A 19,110-nucleotide genomic window follows, 5' to 3' on the forward strand; every position below is an offset into this window, starting at 1 on the left:
CTAAAATATATTAGACACACTCGTCACGATCATCGGTTAGTATTCTAAGTTTAAGTCTACAAATAAATCCTTATTCCTAGTTCGCTTAAACTAATGCTCTGATACCAACTTGACATCCCCATTTTCACGGCCATAAAATACCGATTTTGTTTATGCTTTATTTAAAAACCAGAGTATCCTTTTTGAATAAAAGTGTTGCGGAATTTGTTCCCAGAGAAAACATGATAAATATATTATCAAAGCATTTCCGAAGAAATGTATTTTTATTCGTTTTAAAATATTGGGATGTCATCGTCAATACAGAAACATAAGCATAAACAGAACTTACATTCATTATCACTAGTGATTTATATCTCCTTAATCCCTCAGTGTAATGTAACCTCATATCGACACCTGTGATACAAATAAACTGAGTGGGTCAGGTTGGGAAACCTGGTGAGTACATAGGGTTTTCAATCCACAATAATATAAATATTATGTTAAACATCAAACAATCAAATCAATTACCCATCCCCGTTATCTTCTTTACTCTTAAGGATCTACCCTAAGAATTAGCTATTCTTCGTTCATTCATTCCTAAGGATCATCCTAAGGAATCGACACGAAATCCATCATTGCCAGGGTTTACTCAACAGGAACTAAGTCGCATTGGCGCCAGGGTTTATACAACAAACACTAAGTCGTATAGTCGCCAGGGTTTATACAACAGGGTACATCTGGTGAACACACAGTTCAAAACATATGGTGAACACTTAGTTCAAAACATCTGGTGAACACTTAGTTCAAAACATATGGTGAACGCTTAGTTCAAAACATATCGTGAACACTTAGTTTAAAAATACCTAGTAAATACGTAGTTCAAAAACACCTACAAGTTACGAGCCTGCTAGTGTTCCACTGGACTGTCTAGAATAGTCCGTGGTCGTCATCTATACTCCGCTAGATGGCTAGATCATCTTAAACGTTGAGGCCTCTCATAATTTTATCACACATCAACAATTTCATCTACCCATGTTTTACCCAACATTTTCGTTGATATAAAATACATATACAGTTTAAATCATTTAAATCATGTATAAACCGTTCATCCCTCATAGATATCAAGAACACAGATAATATGCACACAAAGCACGTAATTTATATTAAATACTTTATATTTATGTGTAAGATGAAAGTAACTATGCACTCACTTGTTAAAGTAACGAATCGAATGTAACATCCGGAATTCCAGGTATCAAATTTTAATTATTTATTTTGAGTCAAGAAAAGGAACTCGACGAGTTGACGCCTAGACTCGTCGAGTAGGATCGCGATTGCTGACTGGATTTAACGAATAGACTCGACGAGTCGGTGAGTCGACTCGACGAGCCCGCGCTGTGGACAGAAACCCTAAATCCTCGGGCCTGTGCCTTATTTAAGGGATCTTATGGCCCTCATTTGCGGCCACTTTCACCCTTGAGAGCACCAGAGAACCTAAGAGCATTGTGAGTGAGAAAAGAAACCATTTTCTTCATTTCTAGTGTGAGCTTGCAAGAAGGAAGGAAGGAGGGCAAGCTAGGCGGATTGTGGAGCTCAGATCTTCTACCATTTGATCAGAAGAGGCTTCTAGAGGTATAAATCTATGCTCATTCTCGTGTATATGGTGATCTACTTGAATCTACGGTTTTCTTATGCCTTTTTTAGCTTGGATTCAAAGCATATGAGGTCCCAAGGTGGAATTCTTCTTAGATCTGGACCTTAAGAGGTCCAGAGGGTCCTATCTATCCTGCTTTATGCTACCCCTTTGGGGATATGAACCTAGGTTGCCATTTTAGAAGCTATTTCACCAAAAGAAGCCCTATGTTGGTTGCATGAGTGTAAAGGTTGAACCTTTACATGATTATTGTGTATGGGAAGGTCAGATCTATAGGTTAGATCTGACCTCAGAAGGTCTTTTGAACGTTGCCATGGAGGGAACTCGCCGAGTCTATAAGGGGACTCGACGAGTCGAGTCGGGTTCCCCGCGATTCGTGACCAGTGGAAACCCATCGAGTGAATGGATAACTCGACGAGTCAAGTGAGGATTTATGAGGATTAAGAGGACATGGACTCGCCGAGTCACCCGAGTGCACTCGACGAGTTTAGTCAAAGTTTAACCGACTGACTTGAGTTGACCTTAGGGCTTTGGTCAAACTGGTTCAAGCAAGGACAGGGAGGGGTAGAATGGTCTTCTACCCATTCTTTAGGAATAAGGACAAGAGTAAGTATTGATTGGAGATGTTATTATGTTGATAGGAGGAGGCTAGATCGGGTTATCGAGCAAGAGAGATTATCCGACATCGTACGAGGTGAGTCTTCTCACTATACTTTACCTGGAATGGTAACTATGAGTGACCGGAAGGTCTTATGTTTATGAGTTATGATATATGTGACCGGAAGGTCTTATGTGCTAGGACGAGTATGGGATATATGTTTCTACGTGATATGTATATGTTATGTATGTTATGAGTAGCATGGTATGGACCGAAAGGTCAGTATGATATGGACCGGAAGGTCAACATGGTATGGACCGGAAGGTCGGCAGTGTATGGACCGGAAGGTCAACATGGTATGGACCGGAAGGTCGACAGAGTAGGACCGGAAGGTCTACTCCAAGAATGGGACCGGAAGGCCCCTGAGACACATTGACCGGAAGGTCTCGTAGAGTTATAGCCTCGATTGGCTAGATGTATGTGCGTGGTATTTAGGGGAACTCGCTAAGCATTTATTCTTACCGTTTATGTGATATGTGTTTTAGGTACCAGCGAGGATCGCGAGAAGGCGTCGGCACGATCTGTACACATTGATGGAGTTTTATGTATTTGAGATCTTGGGATTGTTTTATTTGGATGACATGTGTTACAATGGGTTTTTGATATTTCTTATGAATGAATTATGTTTTAAAAATGAAAAATTGTTTTGGAAATTTACGTTGTTACAAATTGGTATCAGAGCCTTGGTTTGAGGGATTCGGATGCACCTTCGGGTGTATTTGAACTCAAACTAAGGATTTGAGGAAGTTTTTCATAAAAGGAACAATTTTTCTAAAAGTAAAGGAATTTGAGGAAAGCGGAAAGAAGCAGTGTGTACGATCAGCCAGCGCCCGAACGGTGATTTCCCAAAATACCCTTACATTATGTGTTATGAGATATGATATGAAATGTGATGCATGCTAGAGTAGGCTAGCTATTCATATTAGGACTAGAGTGGCCTGATTTGTGATGCCTTAGCCTAGGAGATTACTGTTGCTATGAGATGCTTCGAGAGTGAGTAGGTAGCAGTGAGGTGCTTATGAGAAGTCTACTGTTAGGCGTGTCAAACCCAACAAATATAGGGGTGCGATATACTCCAAAAGAATCCCACTATATTGCACTAAAAGATAGTACAAGGCAAGCAGGGTCGATCCACAGAGACACGGGACAATCAGTCTATACCTGTTTTACGTAAGGTATTTGTTCACAAAAAATCAAGAGGGGGGTTTTGAATGTGATGATTAAACAGACAAATTTAAAACACGAGTAAACAACTAAATGAATGAATTAAGTTTAGATTTTTGTAAGGACTCCAACTTCATGTATGACAATCCAACAATGTGAATCAAAGATGACAAGACATTTGTTTCATTCTATCTAAGTTGGTACTTGAAAGTGTTAACAAGCTCTAACACTTTCCATTCACCACTTTAATCAATCAAAACAAGCTCTTTGATTAATCCTAACCTTACTAACCTAATCTAAACAAGCTCTTAGAATTAGATTAAAAGATTGCATTAAGCTTATTGTGAATGTTCCCAACAACACCCAATACTCCTCACAAGCTCGGGAGCGTAAAAAATGTGTGAAAAGATTTACACTAAATTCATTCATAAGAAATCAATTTAATGCTTGTTACTTAGTTCAATTCACAAAACAATTATGAATTTTGCAAATGAATAACTTGAATGACCTAACCCTAATTCAAATGGCCAATATGAATCATTATTAGAATCAAACATTCGATTGAAATAAAATCAGTTTCACTAGATAGGAATTAAACACAAACATCAGGTCATATGATTTGATTCACAACCAAAAAGTCAAAACATGAAATTGGAGAAACTAGGGTTCTAGCCACACATGGCTAGAACAAGATTAACAAGTTTAAAAGATGAAACTAAGTGCTAAAATGCTTACAAAGAAGAAATTAAAATGTTCCCAATGATTAACGGACAAACCCTTGCTAAAACCCTTGAATTCTTCTCTCCAAAAGTGCCCTGGTATGTTCTGTGTCCCTCCAAAATGACCCCATTCTCGACATAAGTAAAATAGGAAAAACTGCCAAAAAGCAGTTTTTAAGTCGAACACGGCCCGTTTCAATATAGAGTAAATCAACACGGGTCGTGTTAAGTGAAAACACACCCTTCAATCCTTGATTCCAACTTTGAAGTATGATGCTAAAAAATGTTCATCTGGACCAACACGCCCCGTGTCAATATAGAGTAAATGAACACGGGTCATGTTCAGTGAGGTTAAAATGCCTGGAATGGTCAAACACGCCCCGTGTTGGATTTCTAGGTCAAACCCAACACGCCCCGTGTTGCCCTCTGACTCCGAGTCCAAACTTGATTTTCTCAATTCTTCCGATCTACGCCCGATCATCCCGCAATCTTCACCCATGCTCCCCGGCACCTCCAAAAGCGCGCTCCAACCTTCGGTTTACCTGAAAGAGACATGAAAGTGTGCAAATAAGGTCGTTCTAGAGACTAACATGAATATGATAATAATGCAAGAATAATGAAATATAACTAAGCTAAATACATGCATAAAAGGGACTAAAAGTTGTGCAAAAAGGTGCACAAAATGCACCTAACAAATCTCCCCAAGCTTAGACCTTTCTTGTCCTCAAGAAAGAACAAGAAACAGACAAAACAGGACGATTTCTAGATGACAAAAAGAAACTTAGAACAAAAAGGGATAGAAAGATCCTAAAGACTAGGAATGAATACATGCAATGCAAACCATGAAAAAGGAAAAGAAAAATATGTACAGAAGCACTAAAGAAACAAAATGTATCAAAAAGAAATTTAAGGCATAAGTAATTAATCTATACAAGTACGATCAGACTTTACATCAATACGGCTCCAATCATTAATACCTAGGCAACCATCATGATTCCTTCCATATATCACAGACTCCCAAAGTGAGGAAGACCCGAAACGGTGTAACTCAATAATCCAACCCTAGTTTTATTAAAACTGTATACCTTACTAAGCTTTATGGGCGAAAATAACATAGTCCGGATCTCATGTCCATAAGACTAGATGGCCAAGAATCAGAATCGACGCATCCTTAAGAACCCGTCACGGCGAATCAGCTTTCGCTGAAACAGTGAGCCCACCCGAAGGGGCCCAGCTCCTATGCTTTCACTTTTTCGAGAGCCACAAGTATCATATCACACAGTTCTTCATTCGCCAGATTTGACTTTGAGTTGGCTTTTGATTTGATTGAACTTTGATTTATACTTTGTTTTGAACTTGGATTCTTCAATCTTCATTTTTGGAATTTCTTGGGATTTCTTTGTTTTGGCACTTGAAATTCTAATTTGGGTACTAGATATGACAGTTGTACCCTTCCTTCTTTCTTGACTGTGTGGATCTGATACTTAAGCTCTCTGTTACCGCGGGGGTAACGCGTGTCAACAAATAGGTCCGTGTTCTGTGGGTCCAGAGTTGTCGATAAATATTCTTTTTATACATTCAGAAGCAAATCATCCTAAAGCTGTTATTACCACCCAAAAAACGTTTCAATATAACTTCTTTTTATTATCTAAGGCTAGGGTCTCGAATTACGGTGTTTGGGTCCCCTAGTTATGACAGCTGATTCTACACTTCCGGTAACTATCCGGTTGCTTCGGTATTTTTTTTTTCATTTTGGTTTTCGTTTTCCCACTTCATGGATCACTTGTATGTAACGAGTGTCATCATCTCGTACACCTTTTTTTTTGAATGAATATGCATGCAAATGATGAAATGCAAAAACTTAAAATAAAAATAAAAATAAAAATGTTTTTGGGTTTTATAAATGTTTGTTTTTATGAAATGCATGAACCTAATGCGAATCTACCCCTCCCCAGGCTTAAAGATAAGCATCGTCCCCGATGCTTGAAGAGGGTGGAACAACCTAAAACGGAGGAGGAGGAGGATAATAGCCGAAATTTTGAGTCCAAGTCCAAAAATCTTCCTCATGTTTGCGTTGACGCTCTTGATCCCGAGCGTACTGGGTAGTGAAGGAAGAGAAGCTCTGAGTGAGGCTTGCAATATCTTGCTGGTAGGTGTCGAGGCGGGTATGGATTGACTGGAATTCATCCATATAGTGCTGATGATAAGACGGGGGTGCAACATAATGGGATGAGCTGGCACCACCGGTGGGAGGAGCATGGTGGGGCTCTTCCTCCTCTTCATCATCATCACCTTGCTCTTCCTTGTTTTCTTCACCTTGCTCATCTACCTCGGTGGAGTATGAGTGGGGGAAGATGTATGGAATGATTTGCCAATCGTTCATGTGAATGGGGTTTCGGAGATGAAGAATGCCTTTGTTTTCTGGTGTGATGAGGAGCTTTGGATCATGATTTTGACCCACGGTCCAGTGGTGTGTGCCATCCGCTGCCGAACGGAATAGTCGCATGGACTCAAGGACAGCAGTGGTGAGATAAGGCTCACCCGGCAGTGGCTGGTGGGGACCGGGGTATGGAGCTCGGACTTGGGCGCTCTTGGCGAGCATGTTGACAATACCCCCGCAATAAATCCTCCCCGATCGGGATGTGCTCAGGCGGATGAGTTTATGGCACAAAAATTGACCATAATGAGGAACGAGGTTGTCCTCAGGATGAGCCATTGCATAAAGGATTTTGAGTTCTAGCGCGTTGATGGTGCTTCGTTCCTCTCTAGGGGCGACGAGCGAAGCAATGATTCTATGGGCTACCTTCTTCACGGGATGGATAAGTGATGAGGCTTTAGCAGCGCTAGAGACGTATGGGTGTAAATGGGTGAGTTGGGTCCACCATGTCAAATCAAAGTATCCTTGAATTGGGTCAGTGGGGCCAAATGTGTTTTCAGTTGGGGCCCCAATAATGGCATTAATTTGATCCAAGGAAATCTCATAATCTTGATTCATGAGACGGAAATAGAGGATCCCATGGTCCAAATAAACTGAGGATAGAAACTCAGCTGTTGGGACTTTGTAACTCAGTTCGTGGACCCTCAATAACCCGTGCCATCCTATGTTGCGAAACAGGGTTTGGACTTGTTTATAAATGTGCAATTCTTTAAGGGATGGCACATGCGAAAACTTTTGGATGGCATGACCTCGCTGAAGGAATGATTCAAATTTGCCCTCTTGAATTGAGCCAAGACACACGACACCACCATGAGCCGGGTTGGGTTGTGGTAATGGGGACCTAGATGGAGGTAATGGGGATGGGGACCTAGGCCTATTACGGCGGGCGGATGATTTGGTGCGTCTAAGACTTTTAGAAGATTCACCTTCCATAGTCAATTTGGGACAAATTAAAAATCAACCGGTCAATAGGTCAAAAGAAGTCAACTGTTGACGGTTCTAGTCAACACGAATTCAACCACCAAAATTTCGCGGGAAATTTGGTTTTGAATGATTTCCTATTGAGAATCAAGTCCAATTTGACCACAATTGCAAGCAATTTGACTCAAGAACACAAATCTCACAAGTGAAGAGTTGGATGGAATTTACCGAATTGTGCGTGGGATTGTGTTGTTCTTGATGTGAAAGACTTTCTTCAACCTCCCCAAGCTTGCCCTTTTGAAGATTAAGACACAAAAACACCGAAATCATATGAGATTTTCGGACCTAGGGTTTGTCAAAACCCCCAAATCCACCTTAGAATGCAAGAAAATGATGTTTAGGATGGAGAAGATGAAGTATAGATGATAAAAATCTAACCTTTTTGGAGATGCAAGCCAAAATCTTGTAGAAATTGAAAGGTTTTGATGAAAATCAGACCTAGGGTTTTTGTTGGGAGAGAGGGGTTGTTATGAGGTGATTGTGGGGGTAAATGAGGCCAAGTCCCGATTTTTGTCATTAAAAACCACCAGGCCTGCTGCGCGAACACGACCCGTGTTCCCACAGGCCAAATTGACACGCCCCGTGTTGGGGGGTTTTTATGCTGACTGAAGCACGAACACGACTCGTGTTGAGCATAAGGCAAAACTCAACACGACTTGTGTTGCTCTCTGTATGGGTCAAGGTCAGTTTTTCATGAACACGACCCGTGTTCACTTTGGGCCAAAAGCCAACACGACCCGTGTTGCTCTCTGTTTGCAATTCCCCACTTTTTGAACTTAAAAATTCCCTCTCATTGAAATGAAATGCTTTTGCATCCCAAGGTCCGTTTTTTTGGTTTGAAAACAATGACAAAACACATTTGGGACATTAAAAACCATAAAAATGAAAAGAACGAAATGTTTTAAAGAAAAATGACGAAAATACCCCCGGGTTGCCTCCCGGTTAGCTGCCCTTGTTTTAAGTCGTTGGCTCGACTTTGCCCCCGAATATGCTTCAGTCTTGGTACGTGGGATTCTCCAACACATCAACCTCCTCGTTCTTCACCTCGAATCCTTCATAGAACGGCTTCAATCTATGACCATTAACTTTGAATGTTTTACCGGTTTGCTTGCTCGTGATTTCCACCGCACCATGGTCAAACACCCTTGTGACCACGAAAGGACCAACCCATCTTGATCTTAACTTCCCTGGAATTAACTTGAACCTTGAGTGGTAAAGAAGCACCTTTTGTCCTTGCACAAAAGTCTTTCGGGAGATCATTTTGTCATGGTACGCTTTTGTCTTCTCTTTATAAATCATGTTGCTTTCGTACGCATCATTCCGAATCTCCTCTAACTCTTGAATGTCTAGCTTCCTTTTGTTTCCCACCTCATCTTCATTCATATTGAATTTCTTTATAGCCCAAAAAGCTTTATGTTCAAGCTCAACCGGAAGATGGCATGCTTTTCCAAACACCAGCCTATATGGGGACATACCAATGGGGCTTTTAAAGGCAGTACGTTATGCCCATAAGGCATCATCTAGCCTTATGCTCCAATCTTTACGGTTTGGGTTGACCGTTTTCTCCATGATGCTTTTGATTTGCCTGTTTGAGATCTCGGCTTGTCCATTGGTTTGGGGATAATAAGCTGTTGAGACTTTGTGTGTCACCCCATACTTCTTCAAAACAGCTTCGAGCATCCTATTGCAGAAATAGGTCCCGCGGTCACTTATGAGCGCCTTTGGTGTGCCAAACCGTGAGAAAATTTGCACCTTAAGAAAATCTACCACAACTTTGGAATCATTAGTACGGGTGGCCTTAGCCTCCACCCATTTGGACACATAGTACACCGCCAATAAAATGTATGAACAACCAAAAGAGGGCGGAAATGGTCCCATAAAGTGAATACCCTATACATCAAATATCTCACACACTCAAATGGGAGTAAGGGGCATTTGATTCCTAGAGCTTAAGGACTAGGATTTTTGGCACTTTTCGCAATGTGCACAAAACACATAAGAATCATGAAATATAGAAGGCCAAAAGAATCCGCTATCTAGAACTTTCCTAGCTGTCCTTTGGGGTCCAAAGTGACCACCACAAGCATAAGAATGGAAAAAATTAAGGATAGATTGTACCTCTTTTTGCTCAACACACCTTCGGATCATTTGATCTGCACAATACTTCCAAAGGTACGGCTCGTCCCATATGTATCGCTTGGCTTCCTTCTTGATTTTATCTTTTTGCCAACGGGATGAATCTGGGGGAAATTGACTTGTGACCAAATAATTGACGATATCTGCATACCATGGTGCTTCTTTGGCTACAAATAGATGCTCGTCTGGAAATGTGTCACAGATTGGTATACCATCTTCGGGTGACACAATGCGGCTTAGATGATCCGCAACTAAATTCTGCTTTCCACTCTTGTCTTTAATCTCAATATCGAAATCTTGCAAAAGCATCATCCACCGTATTAACCTCGGCTTCGAATCTTTCTTTGTAAGTAAGTGCTTTATGGCTGCGTGGTCCGAATATATGATCACTTTAGTTCTAAGGAGGTACTGTCGGAACTTCTCTAGAGCAAAGACAATAGCAAGCAACTCTTTCTCCGTTGTGGTGTAGTTGCCTTGTGCACTATCAGTCTTTGATGCATAGTAGATGACATGATGTGCTTGGTCAACCTTTTGTCCCAAAACCGCCCCAACCGCGGTATTGCTAGCATCGCACATGATCTCGAATGGAAGATCCCAATTTGGCGGTTGAATAATGGGGGCAGATGTCAACAAGTCTTTCAAACGATCAAATGCCTTCTTACATTCATCACCAAACTCAAAATCACCCTCCTTTTGTAGAAGTCGACACATCGGCACCGTGATTTTGGAAAAATCCTTAATAAACCGCAGATAAAACCTACATGACCAAGAAAAGAACACACTTCCTGAAAATTCGTCGGGTATGGTAAGCTCTTAATAACATCAATTTTGGCCTTGTCAACTTCTAAACCTTTTTGTGACACCACATGTCCTAGTATCAAGCCTTTGCCAACCATAAAATGACATTTTTCATAATTGAGGACTAAATTTGTGTCAATGCACCTTTGTAAGATTTTGGTGAGATTTTGCAAACATTCCTTAAAAGAATTTCCATAAACAGTAAAATCGTCCATGAAAACCTCTATGATATTTTCGACATATTCTAAAAATATGCTCACCATACATCTTTGGAAAGTCACGGGTGCATTGCATAAGCCGAAAGGCATGCGTCTATATGCAAAGGTGCCAAAAGGACATGTAAATGTGGTTTTCTCTTGGTCTTCCGGGGCAACCGGAATTTGGTGAAAACCAGAAAAACCATCAAGGCAGCAATAATGAGATTTCCCAGCTAATCTTTCGAGCATTTGATCAATGAATGGCAAAGGGAAGTGGTCTTTGCGTGTGGAAGCATTCAACTTCCTATAATCGATACAAACCCTCCACCCGTTTTGCACACGGGTGGGTACCAATTCCCCTTCGGAGTTTTTAACAACAGTGACACCGGCCTTTTTCGGGACAACTTGCACGGGACTTACCCACTTACTATCAGAAATGGGATAGATTACACCTGCATTCAGGAGCTTCATAATCTCTTTTTTCACTACCTCCATCATAGGTGGATTCAACCTCCTTTGGGCTTCACGGGTTGGCTTGAAGTCCTCTTCCATCAGTATTTTGTGCATGCATAATGATGGACTCAACCCTTTTATGTCCGCAATGGTCCAACCAATAGCCTCCTTGTACTTCTTCAAAATTCCAACCAACTCTTTTTCTTCTTCTCGTGCTAGCTTGGTTGAAATTATCACCGGTAATGTCTCTTCCTCTCCAAGATAGGCATACTTGAGATGGTCGGGAAGAGCCTTCAACTCAAGAGTCGGTGGTTGTACTATGGATGGGAGAAGTTTCGGATTGGAACTTTTTAGCTTCATGTGGGGTAGTTCAACTCTCATGGGTTGTGCTTTTTCCAAGGAATCGATTACTTCAATCAATTCATCCTCCAGTGTGTACTTGTCAGCCAAATTCGTAATCCCTGTCTCATCAAAGTGTTTGCTCAAGATGGTGGTTAGCACATCTTGGTTTGACATCTCAAAGCAATCATTAGTACATGTATCAATAACATCTATGAAGTTTAAAGAATGAATATCACTAGGATAACTCATGGCTTCAAAGATATTAAAGTTAATCACCTCACCATCGAACTCCATAGACAAAGTACCATTGGCTACATCTATTTTTGTTTTTTCCGTACTCATAAAAGATCTCCCCAAAAGGATGGAGTTCGATTGTGGGGTGTTTTCATCACCCATATCCAAAACATAAAAGTCAGCGGGAAATACAAGTTCATTAACTTGCACTAACACGTCCTCCAATACACCTTTCGGGTGTACCAAAGACCGGTCGGCAAGTTGAATGACAACTCCGGTTTTTTATAAAGGACCAATTCCCATTGTCTTATAGCTTGAATAGGGTAAAACATTGATTGATGCTCCAAGATCAAGCATGGCACGTGGTACAAAAAGGTTACCCATTTTACAAGGAACTGTGAAAACACCCGAGTCCTTGCATTTTTTGGTAGCCGTTTTTGTAGCACGACTGAGACATTTTCACCAACTTTTACAGTTTGATTTCCTTTAAGCTTTTTCTTAGATGTGTAAAGTTCCTTGAGGAACTTAGCATATCTAGGAATCTGTGTAATAGCATCTAAAAGAGGGATATTGATTTCAACCTTCCGAAACATGGCCATGATTTCATCATCTTCCCGTTCTCTTTTGGTGCTTGCCAACCTTGAAGGAAATGGAGCTGGTGTGACTTTCACCTCGGTCTCTATGGGATTTTTTGATTTGGAAGTACTTTTCCTTTCCTCTTCTTTGGTAGCTTCTTCCACCTCTATCTCTTTCTCTTCCTCTTCTTCATCCGGCATCCTTGGACCTTCATAGCTTTTCCCACCTCTTAAAGTAATGGCACAAGCATTGTGTTTCGGGTTCTTCTCCATTTGAGATGGTAGCTTGCCTTGTGATTCCATCTTACTTACGGATTGAGCAAGTTGTGACACTTGTTGCTCCAAGCTTTTTATGCTTGCCTTGGTTTCTTGTTGGAAGCTTTGAGTGCTTGTGTCAAGGCTTTTCACTATGTCCTCTAAGGACATAATTGATGAACCCGCTTGTTGAGGAGGGTGTTGTGGCGGCCTTGGCTGGTAGTTTTGAGGTTGGAAGGGTGGTCTTTGTTGATTTTGAGGAAATGGTGGTCTTTGCTGGTATTGATGTGATTGATTTGACTGATAATTTCCTTGTTGGTTTCCTCCCCAACCCTGATTATTGTTCCATCTCTGGTCACCTCGTGGTTGCTCATAACCTCTCTGATTTGACCCGGAGTAGCCTCCCACGACTTTTGCTTCTTCATAATCTTCCTCTTGAAGTTGTGGGCACATATCGATTGGATGCCCCACTTGAGTGCAAATACCGCATGGGCGGGGTGTGGGCTGCACACCTTTGTCTTTGGCCAACATCATTAATACTTTTGTGAGCTCGGACAATTGAGCTTCAATCTGTGGAGTTTGAACTTCCTTTACACCTCGGGGTGCATCCATGTACCATTCTTCATCATGGCTTGAATGCTTGGAATCTTCATCCATGTTCTTGATTAGATTGCGGATCTCGGTTGGAGTCTTATCGGGTAAAGATCCGCCACTAGAAGCATTGAGAAGTCTTCTTTCCATTGGGGTCATGCCTTCAATGAAGTACTGTAGGAGCTGATACTCAGTAATCCCGTGTTTTGGACAACGGGCACATAGTTTCTTAAATCTTTCCCAATATGTGTGGAAAGCTTCTCTTTTGTGTTGCTTGATCCCGATAATTTCCCTCCGTAGGGCTGAAGCTTTCATTTCGGGAAAGTACTTATCCAAGAACAACTGTGCAAGGTCTACCCAAGTAGTCACCGTCCCCGGTGGGAGGTCATAGAGCCAGTCTTTGGCTGCGTCTTGCACTGCAAAGGGGAATGCCCTAAGCTTGATCTGATCCTCCGTGACATTGTGTGGTTTCATACCCACACATACTACATGGAACTCTGTGAGAAACTTGTGAGGATCTTCATTTTCCATGCCCCTAAATGTTGGGAGTAAGTGAATGAGGCCGGATTTTAGTTCCAAGTTGGTGGCGGCTGGGTATGTGATGCAAAGAGGTTGTTGAGTAACCTCTTGTCTTGACCATTGACGGAGAGTTTGTTCGGGTGGTGGGTTTGCAGGTCGATTCCCTCCAAGGTTGTCTGCCATGGCTTGAGAAGTGGGTGATGTTTCTGTAGGTGAAGGGTTTAGGATATTATGAACAGGTGAAGAGGGTGGAGTGGTATTTATGGGTGAGGATGGTTGTGGTGAGACTGATGGGCTTTCTGTTTCTGAGGCTGATACACTTGAGAGGGGTATATCCTCCCAAATGTTGATGACTGGGGGAGTAGATGATGAAGAAGTACCGGAAACCGGTTGCCTCTTACGAAGCTTGGCTTGCTTCCTTAACTTCTTTGCAGTCCTTTCTATCTCTGAGTCAATTGGCAGTGGTGTACCTGTACAAAAAGATCTAGGCATAAACAATTAGTAACACCGTGTCCCCGACAACGACGCCAATTTGTTAGGCGTGTCAAACCCAACAAATATAGGGGTACGATATACTCCAAAAGAATCCCACTATATTGCACTAAAAGGGTTCTAGCCACACATGGCTAGAACAAGATTAACAAGTTTAAAAGATGAAACTAAGTGCTAAAATGCTTACAAAGAAGAAATTAAAATGTTCCCAATGATTAACGGACAAACCCTTGCTAAAACCCTTGAATTCTTCTCTCCAAAAGTGCCCTGGTATGTTCTGTGTCCCTCCAAAATGACCCCATTCTCGACATAAGGAAAATAGGAAAAACTGCCAAAAAGCAGTTTTTAAGTCGAACACGGCCCGTGTCAATATAGAGTAAATCAACACGGGTCGTGTTAAGTGAAAACACACCCTTCAATCCTCGATTCCAACTCTGAAGTATGATGCTAAAAAATGTTCATCTGGACCAACACGCCCCGTGTCAATATAGAGTAAATGAACACGGGTCGTGTTCAGTGAGGTCAAAATGCTTGGAATGGTCAAACACGCCCCATGTTGGATTTCTAGGCCAAACCCAACACGCCCCGTGTTGCCCTCTGACTCCGAGTCCAAACTTGGTTTTCTCAATTCTTCCGTTCTACGCCCGATCATCCCGCAATCTTCACCAATGCTCCCCGGCACCTCCAAAAGCGCGCTCCAACCTCCGGTTTATCTGAAAGAGACATGAAAGTGTGCAAATAAGGTCGTTCTAGAGACTAACATGAATATGATAATAATGCAAGAATAATGAAATATAACTAAGCTAAATACATGCATAAAAGGGACTAAAAGTTGTGCAAAAAGGTGCACAAAATGCATCTAACATCTACCGAAGGGTATCCTATGCTTAGCAAGATGTAGAGTACTTGTAATCTGGGATCCTAGGAGGAAGACTTGGGATGAACGCATATGCTGTATGGAAGGTAGTATAGGGCCCGTACTACTGAAAACACCAGATCAGTGCACAGTTCAAGTAAGAATCCTTAGGGTACCAGGGAACAAGTAGGGTTGAGTTATCGGGTGCGAGTATACTCGAGCGAGTCTCTGATATTTTTATGTTGTATTTCAGAGACATCATGGTTGGGACACGCCACAGAACAGGGACCAGCGGCGTGAGTGACGAGGAGCTTCGTCAGATGATCCACGATGAGGTGGCTGCGGCTATCCGAGCAGAGATACCGGAGATGTTTGGGTCTATTAAGACCACATTGATTGAGACATTCGATGAGCGGTACGCCGTGGTTATTGAGGCCGCAGCCGCTGCGGCTACGGCAGCTGTTGCTGCTGCCAGACATCAGGGGGGTGACTCATTGCTATTCCGGGAATTTAGCAACACGAAGCCACCAGAGTTTGATGGGACGCAGGACTCGATTGTTGCGATGAGATGGATTTCTGATATTGAGGGATGCTTCTACACCTGTTCGTGTCCGGAGCATCTGAGGGTACGGTTCGCGTTGAACCAGCTCCGCTTAGGAGCGAAGGATTGGTGGAAGTTTGTGACGACAAACTTCACTCTTGCAGAGATCTCAGAGGTGACCTGGGAGAGGTTCACCACTATGTTCAGAGACGAGTACATTCCTCCGGTGGAGAGGAAACGGTTGGCATAGGAATTCTTGACCCTCAAGCAGGGGACGGAGTCCGTGAATGAGATTACATGGATGTTCCACGAGAGGGAGATGTTTTGCCCTGAGCACGTGTCGTCTGATCAGGCACGCATGAGCCGGTATATGAGCATTCTGAGGAGGGACATTCGGGAGTTCGTGGTGAACTCGACGTACCGGACATTTGCCGAGCTCCAGGGAAATGCTCGGAAGAGGGAGATTGAGCTAGAGACTCAGGCCAGGGAGGAGGCCCAGTCTCAGAGGAGGGACAGGCGGCCAGTGCAGTCTCAGCCGACAGCCAAGCGGGCAAAGCCCGCCGATGCGAGAGCTGGAGGCCAGAAGGGCCGCACTTGTGGGAAGTACGGTAAGGGACACGAGGGAGTTTGTCGATCAGGTGCTTGCTATAGATGTGGCAAGGAGGGGCATATCGCCAAGGATTGCCCCAAGGGATTCATGGTTTGCTTTCACTGCAACCAGACTGGCCATCGGAAGGCCGAGTGCCCGCAGTTACGTCAGGGATCAGCACATGGATCTGCATCTGCTGCTAGAGCTACCGAGGTTCGGCCAGCGAACGCCGAGACACCGAAGGCTCGCGGGAGAGCCTTCCAGTTGACAGCGGAGGAGGTTTTCACAGCGCCCGATGTCGTGGCTGGTATGTATTCTTTCATTTATGTATGCTGAGTTGAGATATTGTGCTTATATTGTGATATGTGTAGGTACTTTTCTTGTGAGTTCTGTAACTGCCTTAGTGTTATTTGACTCGGGTGTGAGTCGATCATTTGTGTTGCTAGCATTTAGTCAGCACATCAGTAGTCAGCGAGAGGCATTGAGTCGACCTCTACGAGTTTCCATATCTGACGAGCGAGCAGTGTATGCTACTGACGTGATTCGAGGATGTGTACTCGAGATCTTCGGTGTTGAGTTCCCGATAGATCTAGTCCCGATTGCGATGGGGGACATTTGCGTTATAGTGGGCATGGATTGGTTGAGCCAATTCGGGGCAGTTATAGACTGCGAGCGACAGACAGTGCCGATACAAGACCCTAGTGGGGGACTACTGACGGTATATGGCGAGGGTACCCGACACGGGTCAGTATTTTGTTCGGCTGCCAGAGCAAGGCAGAGTTTACAGCAGGGCTGCAACGGGTTTGTAGCTTATGTGATGGATACTCGAGTGGCCGCAGAGAGGCCGAGTTCAGTTGATGATGTTCCGATAGTGCGTGAGTTCCCGGATGTTTTTCCCGAGGAGTTGTCGGGTGTGCCTCCCGATAGGCAGGTGGAGTTTCGCATCGATTTGATTTCGGGGGCAGCGCCTATCGCCAAGGCGCCTTATCGCCTTGCGCCGCCAGAGATGCAGGAGTTATCCTCACAGCTTCAGGAGCTGCTGGGGAAGGGGTTTATTCGACCGAGTAGCTCGCCATGGGGAGCGCCGATCCTTTTTGTCAAGCAAAAGGATGGTTCACACCGGATGTGCATTGATTACCGGGAGTTGAACAAGTTGACGGTCAAGAACCGTTACCCCTTACCGAGGATCGATGATCTGTTCGATCAGTTGCAGGGAGCGTCTTGGTTCTCCAAGATAGATTTGATGTCTGGATATCATCAGATGAGAGTGCGGGATGAGGATATCCAGAAGACGTCGTTCAGGACTGTTATGGGCATTACGAGTTCGTGGTGATGCCTTTTGGGATCACCAATGCACCGGCAGCGTTCATGGATCTCATGAACAGGGTGTGCAGGTCGATGTTGGATCGATCGGTGATCGTGTTCATCGATGATATTCTGGTGTATTCGAGATCCCGAGAGCAGCATGAGGAGCATTTGAGGGAGATCCTCGGAGTTTTGAGATCGGAGAGGGTGTACACCAAATTCTCCAAGTGTGATTTCTGGTTACGAGAGGTCCAGTTCTTGGGGCATCTTGTCAATCAGAATGGGATATTGGTCGATCCGGCCAAGATTGAGGCGGTGATGAGTTGGGAGGTGCCGAGATCCCCCACTGAGATCAGGAGTTTTCCGGGGTTGGCCAACTACTATCGGAGATTTATCAAGGATTTCTCCAAGATTGTCGTGCCCCTCACCAGGTTGACCCGGAAGGGGGTTGCTTTTACGTGGGGTCCAGAGCAGCAGACCTCATTTAAGACTCTTCGCCAGAGACTGTGTAAAACCCCGATGTTAGCCCTTCCAGAGGGAGTGGAGGATTTTGTAGTGTATTGTGACGCATCAATATCGGGGTTGGGTGCGGTGCTTATGCAGAGAGGGCACGTGATAGCGTACGCATCGAGGCAGCTGAAACCTCACGAGGTGAGGTATCCCACCCACGATTTGGAGTTGGGGGCCGTGGTGTTCGCCCTCAAGATATGGCATCATTATTTGTATGGGGTTCGGTGGATCATATACACGGACCACAAGAGTTTGAAGTACTTGATGGATCAGCCCAACTTGAACATGCGCCAGAGGAGATGGTTGGATGTGGTAAAGGATTATGACTGCGAGATCCTGTACCACCCGGGCAAGGCTAACTGTAACGCCCCGATTCCCAGGTATTGTTTAAATAAGAATTTATTTGTTTTCAAGGCCTACTCGACGAGTTGGTTGCCCTAATCGTCGAGTAGCAACGGGTTTGGATCGCGTGTTTAGTGAACTACTCACCGAGTCCATTAAGGGACTCGACGAGTAGGATCTGGCGGAGGAAACCCTAAATCCCGGGGTTTTGCACCCTATTTAAAGGAACCTCAGCCTCCTTTGGCCTCTTTACAGTCTTTGAGAGCTCAGTGAAACCCTAATTCGTGTGGTGCTCTTCTTGGTGTGATTTAAGCCTTGGAAAGAAGGTTGGCTAGGAGGGAAAAGCTTGAAGAGCAAAGGAGTTGAAGCAAGGAAGGTGTGGGAAGCAGAACTTACCCCAGCTAGCATCTTCTGGAGGTATCAAGTTGCAATCTTTACTTCCCTTTCCTTCTAGATCTCTTTTCTTTTGGTTGAGTTTTAGGGTTTTATGGATTTTGAGTTGATATGGTGAGCTATGGGCTAGATCTAAAGTTGTAACTTCAGATCTGGACCCTCCCTAAATACTAGAATCATAAAGTTTCGGGTTTCAGGGTGATGGAGGTCCTCCTTGAGCATGAAACCCCATTAAGAGCTTAGAATTGCCATTAACAGCCTTTTTAGTCATGCATACACGTAAAGTTTGCAACTTTACGTGAAAAGCATGCTCTAGAAGCTTGGATCTGTAATTTGGAGCCATTGCATGGCTTAAATAAGTCTGTATGGCTTAAGGACTGAAGGAACTCG

The sequence above is a fragment of the Lactuca virosa genome, chromosome 5 (assembly GCF_052849685.1).
Source record: "Lactuca virosa cultivar CGN04683 chromosome 5, Lactuca_virosa_CGN04683_v6, whole genome shotgun sequence".
Lineage (NCBI taxonomy): Eukaryota > Viridiplantae > Streptophyta > Magnoliopsida > Asterales > Asteraceae > Lactuca > Lactuca virosa.